Raw genomic sequence first — 11,883 nt, 5'->3', positions numbered from 1 at the left:
ATAACTTAAATATAACATACAATTTGGAATACCTTTAAGTTTCCAGAACTTAAGTTATTTCAGTATGCCACACTTTGGTTAGCATCCTCATCTTGCCATCTCTGGTTACCTATAATGCAAAGGCTGATTGAATTTGGGCCATCACACCTCTTCAGTTGTTCCCTCAGTAGATTTATCCAGCATTCACTACTAAAAGAATTGCAAACTCTTCTGTAGGTAAAACTATGAAGACTTCATGATTTCTGTCATCATTCTTGACATAGTGGTTTATCTTATCCACTAGACTTTAAACCCCTTGCAATCAATGACCAAATCTTATCTGCAATCAGATGTACATTTCTGGCACAGGTTCTACCAAGTAATATGTGTTCCACAGCATTTGCTATGAATGGAAGGACATCTTGACAAATGAGGGGGATTGTTGACAGGAATTAGAAATTGTCTGATATTATAAGAGTATAAATTTGTTAGTTTCCCCCCTGAAGATTGTTTTCAGTACACCTTTACTTTCTGCTGCCATTTTGTGCTTTTTGTATTCTGACTTCTATTGGATTTAAAAGGAAAGCAACCAGAAACCTCAATCATTTATAAGAGCAAATGAATTTTTCAAATGTGATCATTTTTGATTTTCAATGACTAGGCCAAGTACTGAATAAAAACTATCAGAACAGTTAACTACATAACATATGTAGTCACTGTTTTTTTTTTTAAACAAAATATTTTATTGTACATGTTAATCCTCGGATATTTAAAATTATAATTCAAGGAACTTCACAACTGCTATTCAGAACATTTATGAAATTGCATTACTATCTTTGTTGTTTTTTAGTAGTTGATGAAAATAAGGGAGAAAAATCTATTTTAGTTTTCACTAGTAAATCTCAAAAATGGTCCAGAAATGAGATTAAATTTATTAAAGTAGTCCTAAAAAATAAAAGAATCAAAAAATGTGGAACACTCACGAATTTGGATGTCAACCTTGTTGCAGGGTCCATGCTAATCTTCTCTGTATCATTCCAGTTTTAGAATGTGTGCTGCCATAGTGAGTACTCACTCCGTTTTTAAGAAGACAATTTAGTATATAAATACAGACCTTCAAAATAGCATGATTAGAAGAAGTGTCAGGCATAGGGGTCAGGGCTGGACGCGAGATTAGGAAAGGATATAGGTGCCCAGTTGTAGTAGGCAGTATTCTATAGAGAAACAGAAATAATACTGTGAGAGTGTGTGTGTGTGTGTGTGTGTGTGTGTGTGTGTGTGTTTAAAGAGATTTAAGGCATTACATTATATAGTCTGTCAAGTCCAAAATTTTCAGTATGTTTCAGCAAGCTGGAACCCAGTGATGAGCTGCATAGAGTTCAATACTGTCTGTTTGCTACAGAATTCCTCTTGTGAAGAAGAGGTCAAACTTTTGTTCTACCCAGGCCTTCAACTGATTAGACAAGGTTAAACCACATTATAGAAGTAATTTTCTTTCCTTAAAGGTCATTGATTTAAATATAAATGCTTTTTATACGTGAAATACTTTCACCAATATATCAAAAATAACATTAGTCCATGTATCTGGAAACTGTGGCCCAGCTAACCTGATAAATAAAATTGACCATCACACTGGAAGACAATATTAATATGAACAATTGTGCTTTAAGAATAATTATCTGGATTTTGCAAAGACAGAGACTCTAAGATTCGCATTTTAGAAAAGTCTTCTTGGTAACAAAAATGAAGGACAGGATACAGAGGAAATCTTGAAATTAAATCAAATATAATGGCTTTAATCAAAAGAGAACACAACAAATAAACTGAAGTAGGATTGATTGGTGGGGGCAGGGGGCAAATGAAGAGGTAAGAAAGGAGAGAGTGATTTAGCATATTTATAGAAAAAAGGGGAATAAGTGAAAGAAGCAACTGGGAAGAATTTGATATGTATTGAGTAACTGGAGTTAAAGTTGTTCTCAAAAAGTTAAGTAAAGGAAGGAGGTTTTATGACACATTCTGAGCTCATTGTCACTTATATTTAAACCTCAGCAAATTTTGTACATGATCTAATTTAAGAGAAAGATGAAAAGTAAATTTGACTAGGGGCAAGCCAAGTGGTTGGGTACAATACCTAGAAATAAAAAGTAATCATGAAAAAATTGGCCACTTATAATATGTAGACAATTTATATTCCTCTCAAAGATTAAAATTAACTAATTAGAGCAATTTTCACCCATTCTTCCTGAACTGAAAGGGTCTTTGTTCTGATCTTCCAAAAGATAATACAGTCTAGCCTTTATAGCTGTCTAAAATATAGTGGAGGGTTATTTTTAGTCAACACATTAGACACATTGCTGTAGTCTGCATTTCTCATCAAAGAATATGAATAGGCAGTAAATGCAAAGTACAAAAACTGCCATGAAAAAGAAGATTAATAAGGAAGGGTTGTCATTTACTTTCAAATCCACATGGCTCATTTTAGATGGAGCTCCAAAGTATTGGCTTCATAGTACTTGAATCAGACAAGGGAGTACATATTCTTATGTTACCCTTTTAGAAAACTTTTCTATTTGGTGATACATTTTATTTTGCTCTAATATTGTTACTTCATAAAAACCTATAAATACTAAGCATAATAAGCATTTACAATGAACCCATTCTGAATTCTGTATTTTGGAAGGCGATTTAAAATTACTTTTAACAGTATCAGCTTGTGAAAAACTAAAACATGCTGTCATATCAAGATTATGTGATGCTTTAAAATTAAATTTGGAAAATTTCTGAACTTTAGTCCTCTACCACAGTGACTGTGAGCAACAAAAACCTGGGACATTGGAAGAAAGTTTGGTTATTGAACTAACGTGGTTTAAAGAAAAAAAAATCTGTTTAATTTTAAGATTCAATACTTAGAGAATATTAGATCAATACTGTTTGTTTTCAAGTGATCACATGTGATCTTCTAAATTGCAATGGCCAAGAAGGAAGCTCCTCTGAAAGACTAGGTGGCTACTCCCTTTAAAACTCATGATATCTATGTTTATTTGAGACTCCCACTTATTGCTTTCTTGCTTTGTTCTTTGCCCAAAGAAACCTTAGCAAAGTTTTGCATTGTTTTTATGAAAAAAAAAAGAACCATGCTATTATTTCCATTGCACCACAGATTTATGTACTACATATCCCCCACATATCATTTGATTGATAATGAGCCTGCATGACTGACAGCAAGGAGCCTGCATGCTGTCCTGGATTCCCAGTGACATTGGAGAGGCCAATTTGTAATCTATGCTTGTGGTTAGGTGAGAACACTCCAAGTGAAGCTGGAGGGGCCAGAGGATAAATTCTTCCTTACTCCCCTCAGACTGATCATTCTGAAATGCAGTTCAGATGCTCCCATTAAGTCTTATCCTGATCAGAACACTTACTGTAAATCTTCAGTGGGAGAGTAATACTTCCAGCAGTGCTTTCTCCCTCCCTTTCCTACATCTCTCCCTTTCTGGGATCATGCAGGGCTTTAACACATAAGCTTTGCTTCAGGTTCTGTTTGCCTAGGGAACCCTGACAAGGACCAAGAGATGATCAAGTTTAAGTACCCTGGGTACAGTATTTGCTTCTGATATTATATACATATGTGCTTAGGTCTCTGTTCAGCTTCTGAATTGAAAATTACTCCTCCAGCTACAAGGCTTGGAAGGGCTAAAATCCAAACTGAATCTTTTAGAATGTCAGATTTCAAAATCACTTGAAAGAATAGCTTCCCCAAGATCATGTAAAATTTAGGCTATTGATTCAGTTAGAAGGGGAGAATAGAATGTGTGTCTAGAAACGACTGAAAGATTCACAGGGCGACCAAGCGACCCCCTGCAGTGAGCTTTTCTAACCAGGTGAAATAGCCTGTCCCCTTGGTCTAGGGAAGCCCTCCTTCCTTTTAACACCCCTTAGTGATTTCACAAATGGGACTCAACAGGGTTTCTTTGCAAAGGGAAGATAGAATGTAAGATTCTTTGTGACTCATTTGAATATTCATCAGAACTCTCTCCTGCACTATTCCATAGAATCATTTGTGTGCACTTCAGTTGAAATAAAACCCTTCTCTAAATGAGAGCTCAGTGAAGGTGACAGAAGTGAGAACTGAGTCATGGAAAGGGAAGTAAGACAACTGGCTATTCAAGCTGAGATATTTTCAAGAGTATGAGAAGATGACCAAAATAATTCAAGTTACAGCATTTCTGAATGACATTTGTTCATTGAAATTTTGTTTATATTATTGGGTGGATAGCAGAGCACTGCTCAAAAATTACCTTAAAAATAAAATTTCTTCCTGTAAACAATACATATACACATACCAAGATATACACCCTCTTATTAAAATGATATTAAATACTTCTTTATACCAAGTATGTGAACACTGAAAATAGTATTTTGGCATTTGCTCCTAGTAATATAAAATTCAATTACCTATGACTGACTATAATAATATAACATTGTGGTTATGAATTCTAAAGATCATTTTTGATAAGTTATTATTTAAATGTATTCATAAAATACCAATGATTCTTTTGAAAGAGGCATTACATTTTAGTAGATTAATTTGAAATTTCATAAATTATTCTAAATATTCTGTATAATTTTTAACCAAGAAATGCTCATTTTACAAGTGCAGAAGTAGACAAATACATGGCAAAATTACTAAATGTAAAATATTTTCTACTCTTTCTTTTTTTTCCTCATTAAAATGTGTAGATATATCAACCTGAGTATCTTTTATAGATACTGTCCTTTTGTCTTTGCACAGAGAATTTTATTTAGCAAATCTGAAAGCATTGCCTAATTTAGATTCAGCAAACTTATAAGCTTTCTCCATCTCATTCCAATCTGTTACAGAATATATATTTGTCCTATTAAAAATAAGAGTTTTTTTCAAAAAAGTCCTCTCACAAGAAGATATATCACAAAGCCAATTATAGAACTTCAATATAAATCCTTTACACAGTTTGAACTCTCATTATATAATTTATCCAGATCTTCCCTTGCTTTTCTAAGGCATAATTTTTCAGTCTTCCTGTTTGCAATCTTTATTTCCAAAAGTGGGCATTACTAAAAGTTTTTGAAAGGTCAGAATTTGGAGGGTTCAATTTTATTTTCTAATTTGATTACAAATGTCTAAATGGTGACTTTAAAATGACAAACATGAAGAGATTTGTCTAGAAAAAAAAAGTTTAATAATGTTATACAAACCTTAGGTCAATGTGCAGAGTATCCTTCACACTATCAAACTTACCTAAAATTTTATGATTTCTTCTTGTTTTATATCAATTATTACCTTCATCACAAGAGTGTTGTGATTCAGTTAGTTTCACCATTTATTTTATTTATTTATATATTTATTTTTATTAGTTGCTCAAAACATTAAAATGATCTTGACATATCATACATTTGATTCAAATGGGGTATGAATTCTTATTTTTCCACGTGTACAGATTGCAGGATCACACTGGTTATACAGCCATGTTTATACATACTGCCATACTAGTATGCATGCATATATAATTGCTTGTAATTTTGTTTGTAATGAAAGACCCCCGTTTCCCTGTCCAAGGAGAATCACACGAAACACTGGCTGCAAAAGCAAGAGGGGTTTATTGAGACACAGGCGCCTGTGGGTGCCCAGCAGAACCTCAGCCGGAGCTTTGGTGAACTGGCACACCGGGCTTGGGGATACAGAGATTTTTATAGGGTAAAGGGGCAGTTTAAACAATAGGTTAATTTTAAACCCAGCATATAGGCTACCTAAAGGGCAAAGTTGTTTTTCACTGTATGTTACTGAAAAAGAACCACATAAAAGCTACATATTTGCACTCTGGTCCTCCTGTCCCTGCTCATTCAGGCATGCCTTGGGACCTGGTCCTTTGTCCTTTCCCAACGGGTTACACCTAACTAATTATCTGAAAAACACCTCTGGTGCCTGCATAGGTTTGTGACATGCCTCGGTGGTTTTGCAACTAGGCCTGACATTGTTGGGCTGGGGTCTTTCAGTAACATCATCAATTTCTGGTAACTTTCCACTCTGTTTTCTAATTCAGTGGAGATGATCTCTACATCAACAATGTTAAATTTATAAATTCAGTAACACATCTATTTTAATACTCTATTGGATTTACAACATAGTTTTCAAAATGTTAGATTTTCATCATCAGCTTACTACGAATCTTCTACATCTACATTGATTCCATGAATTGGCTTTTTATTCTACTTGATACAACTTAGTTCCCACTGGAGGCATTTGGTGACCATACCCAGTATCATTTATAATTTTTAAATAATTCTCTTGTTCTTTATAAAAAAATCAGTATGTTAATTTTATACATGCATAATAAAGTCTTTTAATTTAATAAATGAATAGCTTCAAAGAAATAGAAAAATAATATTAAAGTTCATATGGAACTACAAGATGCCCCCAGTTGCCAAAGCAAAGCTCAAGGCCTCAGGGTACCTGACTTCAAAGCTGTGTTAACTAAACGGCATGATACTGACAGAAAATCAGACACATACAGAATAGAGAATTCAGAAGTAAGCATGCTTGTTTACAGTTGACTGAGTTTTAACAAAGTTACCAAGAACATATACTGGGGAAAAGAACAGCCTCTTTAATAAATGGTACTAAGAAAATTAAAATTTTATTCCACCTGTAGTGAAATGAAAGGAGAACCTTCCCTCTCTGACCACACACAAAAATCAAGTTACATGCATCAACAATTAAGTGCAAAACTTGGAACTATGAAACCATGTAGGAGAAAACAGGGAATACTCTTATAAGGATGTTGGTAGGAGCAAAGATTTTTTTAGGGTAATACCCAAAAATAATAGAAAATAAAAGCAAAAATTAATAAGTGGGAATATTTACCAATGAATAAGTATTGATCAATAAATATATATTTACTTATTTAGTCTATATGTAAAACCATAAATCTTCTGCACAGCAAAGGAAACAATTGACAGAGGAAAAAATTTACAAAATAGCAAAGAATATTTTCAAATTATTTATCTGACAAAAGATTACTATCCAGAGTACATAAGAACTCAAACATTGCAACACAATAACTATACTAATCTAGTAGGAAAAAGGGGTAAATTGTTTCAATAGATATTTTTCAAAAGAAAATATACAAATGACTGAGTATATGAACATATGCTGAATATTATTAATCATGAGAGAAATACAAATCAAAGCTACAATATCATCTCATTACAATATCTACTACAAAAAAGATTGACAGGTGCTAGTGAGTGTACAAGAAGGGAAATTCACATACTCTTACACTGTTCATAGGAGTACAGATTAGTATAGCCATTAGTATAGTAGAACCACATTATGGAAGTCCTTCAAAAAACCCAAACAGAACTATTTTCTGCAGCATGTGAGATGTTTGCATGGGTAAGGAGCAGAACTATGTGGTGGAGGCAAGTTAAGAATGTTTAAGAGTCAGTGTTAGCAACAGGTGCATCCTGCATCTACCAAGATGCACTACAAACACTATTAATTGCTAGGAAGTTACAGACATTTAGACTTAACTATAAAATTTCAAGTACATGCAGATGTTATCTTTTTAAAAATTTTTCATAGACTTCAATGACCTGACAAAGGTTCATCCTTAAATATTTTATGCAACATCCCAGGAAGTCACACTTCCTGTTTTCTTACCAAAGAGATTATAGGTGTGACACTTTGTGCTATTTTAGCACATTTATTTCCTTTTTGAATAACACAGAATTGATTCTTGTGGCATCTAATTAAGAATCCATACATTTTATACTCCATTACATATTCAGAGGTGTTATGGTTTGGATGTGAGGTGTCCCCGTAAAGCTCACATGTCAGACAATGCAAGAAGGTTTGGCGGAGAAATGATTGGGTTATAGCCTTAGCCTAATCAGCGAGTTAATCCCTGATGGAATTAACTTAATTGGTAGGGTGAGTCTGGAGCAGATGGGAATTGGGCCATGGCTTTGGTGTATGTATTTGTATCTGGCAAATGGAGTCTCTCTCTCTCTTTGCTTCTTGATCAACATAATGTGAGCTTTTTCCCTCTGCCCTACACTCCACCATGATATTCAGCCTCATATCAAGCCCTGAGGATTGGAGCCAGCCTTCTATGGAGTAAGACTTCTGAAACCTTGAGCCCTCAAATAAACTTTTCCTCCTCTATAGTTGTTCTGGTCAGATCCAATAGTCACAGCAATGAAAAAGCTGACTAAAACAATAGGCCTTAAACTAATGAATTTATGAGACATTTGTTTATAATACAAAAAAAGCATTATATCATTTTCTCCTTATATAACTGTTTATAACATTTTAATCTCAATAAAGGCTTAGAACAAAAAGTAATAATATTCCTTACTCATTATAATCAGTTTTTTCTTTAAGCACAATCTTATTAACTCTGTATACAGCAGTCACCACATTCTGCAACATCACAAATAAATAAAGAAAACAATGAGGATCTTTACTGAAAGTCATTATATCATTGATGTAATTGTCCTGACTTCAGTGATTAAAATGTCTGCTAACTCATGATCTGAATTTTTACTTTTAGTGCAGATAAATTTTCCGAGGAATATACTCCAAACATTTTCTTCTACCCGTAAATTGCTCATTCCATCCACTATTGGAATCCTCTAATAGTGGTGACTCCCTGTCCCTGATGCACTTGTTATGGACCCCAAGGTCTCTAGAATAGTTTTGAAGCAGGTGCTTCAGAGGTCTTGGCACATGGATTCCTCCCCTCCCCCAGAAAATAGTATTTTCATTCTCATGAGACTATCTGGCAAACAAATCTTCCAAACCTTTATACAAAAAGCACTTGTTTTCTCTTAGTAACATGGATATTAGTGTTTTTCCTGATACAGTTAACAAAATGTTCCTAACTATAGGAAATACAACCTAAAAAAGAAGAAGGATTGATTTGTGAATCATGATGATTGGAGTCATTTTGATTTATGTTTCCATGAAATTGACTATCTGCCTTTCACATCTAGGTACTTGAGGGGATTTATCTTAATCCCTTACAAAGGCAGAGATTTATATACAAAAATTCTCTATATATTTTAAATATAAATGAAATTTTTATGTTCATTGATTTTGGGATTTCCTCAGCTTCCTTAACTGCTCAAATGTATGCATTAAATATTACACAATCTATATCTTTTTCACAGAAAATGCAAATGAAATGTCTGGCAAAAGATTAGCTTCTCTTGAAAGAATAAACCCAATTGTCAAGATGAGAAATTCATGCAAATCTGTTTTTTATTTTTTTCATACATATAAGATTGGTTTAAAATAAGTGGCAAGTACCTTGCAGGTATATACTGTGGTTTATGTGTGTGTATGTGTCTGTGTGTGTACTTTACTTGACTGTCTTGATTCTAGGGATTATTGTGTTTGCTTACCGTATCCTCCTGCTCATTCCATGCTGATTTTTCCACTCTGTATAACGTTCATAGTTCTTAAGGGTAATGTCATTTTCAGATATTCTGGGATTAGAATTGATTAGAGTATTAGTTCATTTATAAATTAATTATCCTTGAACCACAGCCACTCTGATTTCATCAATTTGTATGATGTTTTGCAAAGCAAATCTGTCATTAACCTTCTGGTTCAGCCTACTTTGTTGGGCAATTTGTAATAAATTTTTACAAATATGAATTGCAATAATGGAATAATTAAGAAGCAGTAAAGCCATATCTAAGAATTAAAAAGCTTGGACTAAGACTGAGTAACAATTTAATATTCTCTGTCCATTCAAAACCACTACATAGTATTTACTTTTCCTAAAAGAATAGAAATATTGTGTCATGTGTTTTTTTCTGTTTACTTTTCTTTTGTGTGTGTGGTACAGATTTGGAAATGAAAGTAAAATACAAAAGAAAACTTCAGAGATTTCACTTGCAAAACTAGTGATGTTAGTGTGGAGCAAGCATGGATGAACTAATTTGGGAAGCTAGGATGGGTGAACTAATTTAAAATTAATTATTTGATTTTAGATGTCTGTGCATATTTTCAAATACATATCTATCTGTGGATTCGAGGATTAGAACTTGTTTTCATAATGTCCTATTGTTTTTCAAAGCTTGTACATGAACTTTTCACTTTTTTATGGTTATATATGTTTTTCCTTCCTACTAAATCAATTTAAATATATTTTGATTGCTCACTAAATCTTTGGAGTAAATACTTTTGTGCTTTACTTCTCTCAGGATTTTGTTTTGTTTTTTTCTCGCTAACATATTGAAAAAAATTATTCAATATAGGTAGAATTGTCATCTGTTATCATTGTTTTGTTTATCATGAGAAAGATTACAGTTGCTACTTTTGCATGCACTCTCTCCTTTATACAACATTGAAATGTTTATTGAGATTATTTTCAAAACACAATATAGATAAAAATTGCATAATGACCTCACGTACTTATGACTCAGCTTCAACAATTACCAATGTCTTGATGATTTGTTGTATCACATATTATATAAGTAATATTTGATATTTAAGAAATAAAAAGTTTCAATTGAATGAAAATTTTGTTTCTCATATACACAAAAATAACACAATAAAACCTAGTCAATATTAATTTAGTATTATCTAGGTAAATAACTTTTGGTTACTGTTCTTATTCTTTATGGAAGAAGTTGTTCATGTGTGTAAATATGATATATGTATATTCATGCACACATTATTCTGCACACCTAAATCTCTGTGTATGTCTAAATAATAAAATAATAGCCAATCACAAGTCTGCAATGAAGGTATATGTTGATTATAAATTATGCATAAAGAATGAAAAAAAATATGGAGAAACAAAATTGTTAGAAAGGAAAAATAATTGAAGAAACTCTAGAATTAAAAAACAAATAAGTGAACTTGGAGCTATGATGTGTTGGTTAGATCTGCCAAACACTGATAGACCTTCAGGTGCTGAGTGTGCAGACAGCCACCACACTCAAGGGTCAGTCACCTCTGAAAATTGGCCTTTTCTACAAAACACTGAATGGCTCAAGACCAGACTCCTTTTTTTGGAAGCATCTTGTACCTTATGATGAGTGAATGCTTTGGGACTGTCAGGGTGCAGCCCCTCAGCTGTGATGTGGAAACACCTCTGGTGGACATCTCAGCTTCAGTGCACTTTGGAGGCTGGCTAAAGCCTTTTCCTAGAAGAATTTATACAATCTAATTTAAAACAGATTACTTAAAAGAAAAGAGGAAGTCTATGTCTGGAATCCAACAGGAATTCTTCAGAACCTCTTGCTGTCATATTTACTTATGTATTTCTTCATTCCTTTAAGTATCCATTCATTTGGTATTCATAATTATTTATTAGCTATTTTTTTATTGCTAGTTTCAACTATTTTTTTTACTAATTTGATTGATGCTGGGTGAGTAGAAATGATGTAACCCCGGAAAGGAAAGTCTGTTGCAAGTTCTAAACATAAATGCGATTATTGGTGGGAATTTTCTCTCTCCCACTTTTGAGGAGAGAATGAGCATATGTTCACTTTGTATGATTTATAGCAGCCACAAGTTGGAGAGAGCATAAATTATTATGTGAAAGCTAAACAGGGTTAACATGGGTGACAAATTGGATGGAATGTTCTGTCCCTGTGCCTGTTTGGCTCAAAGTAACTAATGACAATAGTCTGCATTTTTCCAGCTCTCACATAAACCAGGTTCCATTGCCCTTGAAATAGCCATTTTTTCCTTTAGTTACCGGAGAACCCACATTCTGCTTATGCAAAAATTTCAAGAAAACCTGGGCTGTAGGCACAAGTTAAACAATCTCATTCCCTTGTTTTTCTACCCTCAGAGTAATAAGGCTTTTTCTTCCTATTAACCTCTCATTTGTTTTTCAAGTTTCT

The 11,883-nt window shown here is 33.4% G+C and overlaps 1 non-coding gene across 1 annotated transcript; it reads right to left on the bottom strand.

The window, feature by feature from the left end:
• Nucleotides 1–942: 942 nt before the first annotated feature.
• On the bottom strand, nucleotides 943–1,050 carry LOC120890465 (U6 spliceosomal RNA). Its single transcript, XR_005734680.1, has one exon. It is a non-coding gene; the product is annotated as a U6 spliceosomal RNA (small nuclear RNA).
• Between the last annotated feature and the right edge of the window lie 10,833 nt (nucleotides 1,051–11,883).

Source organism: Ictidomys tridecemlineatus, chromosome 3 (assembly GCF_052094955.1).
Source record: "Ictidomys tridecemlineatus isolate mIctTri1 chromosome 3, mIctTri1.hap1, whole genome shotgun sequence".
NCBI lineage: Eukaryota > Metazoa > Chordata > Mammalia > Rodentia > Sciuridae > Ictidomys > Ictidomys tridecemlineatus.
The sequence above is the reverse complement of the archived record's forward strand: the minus strand, read 5'-3'. Positions and strand labels throughout refer to the sequence as shown.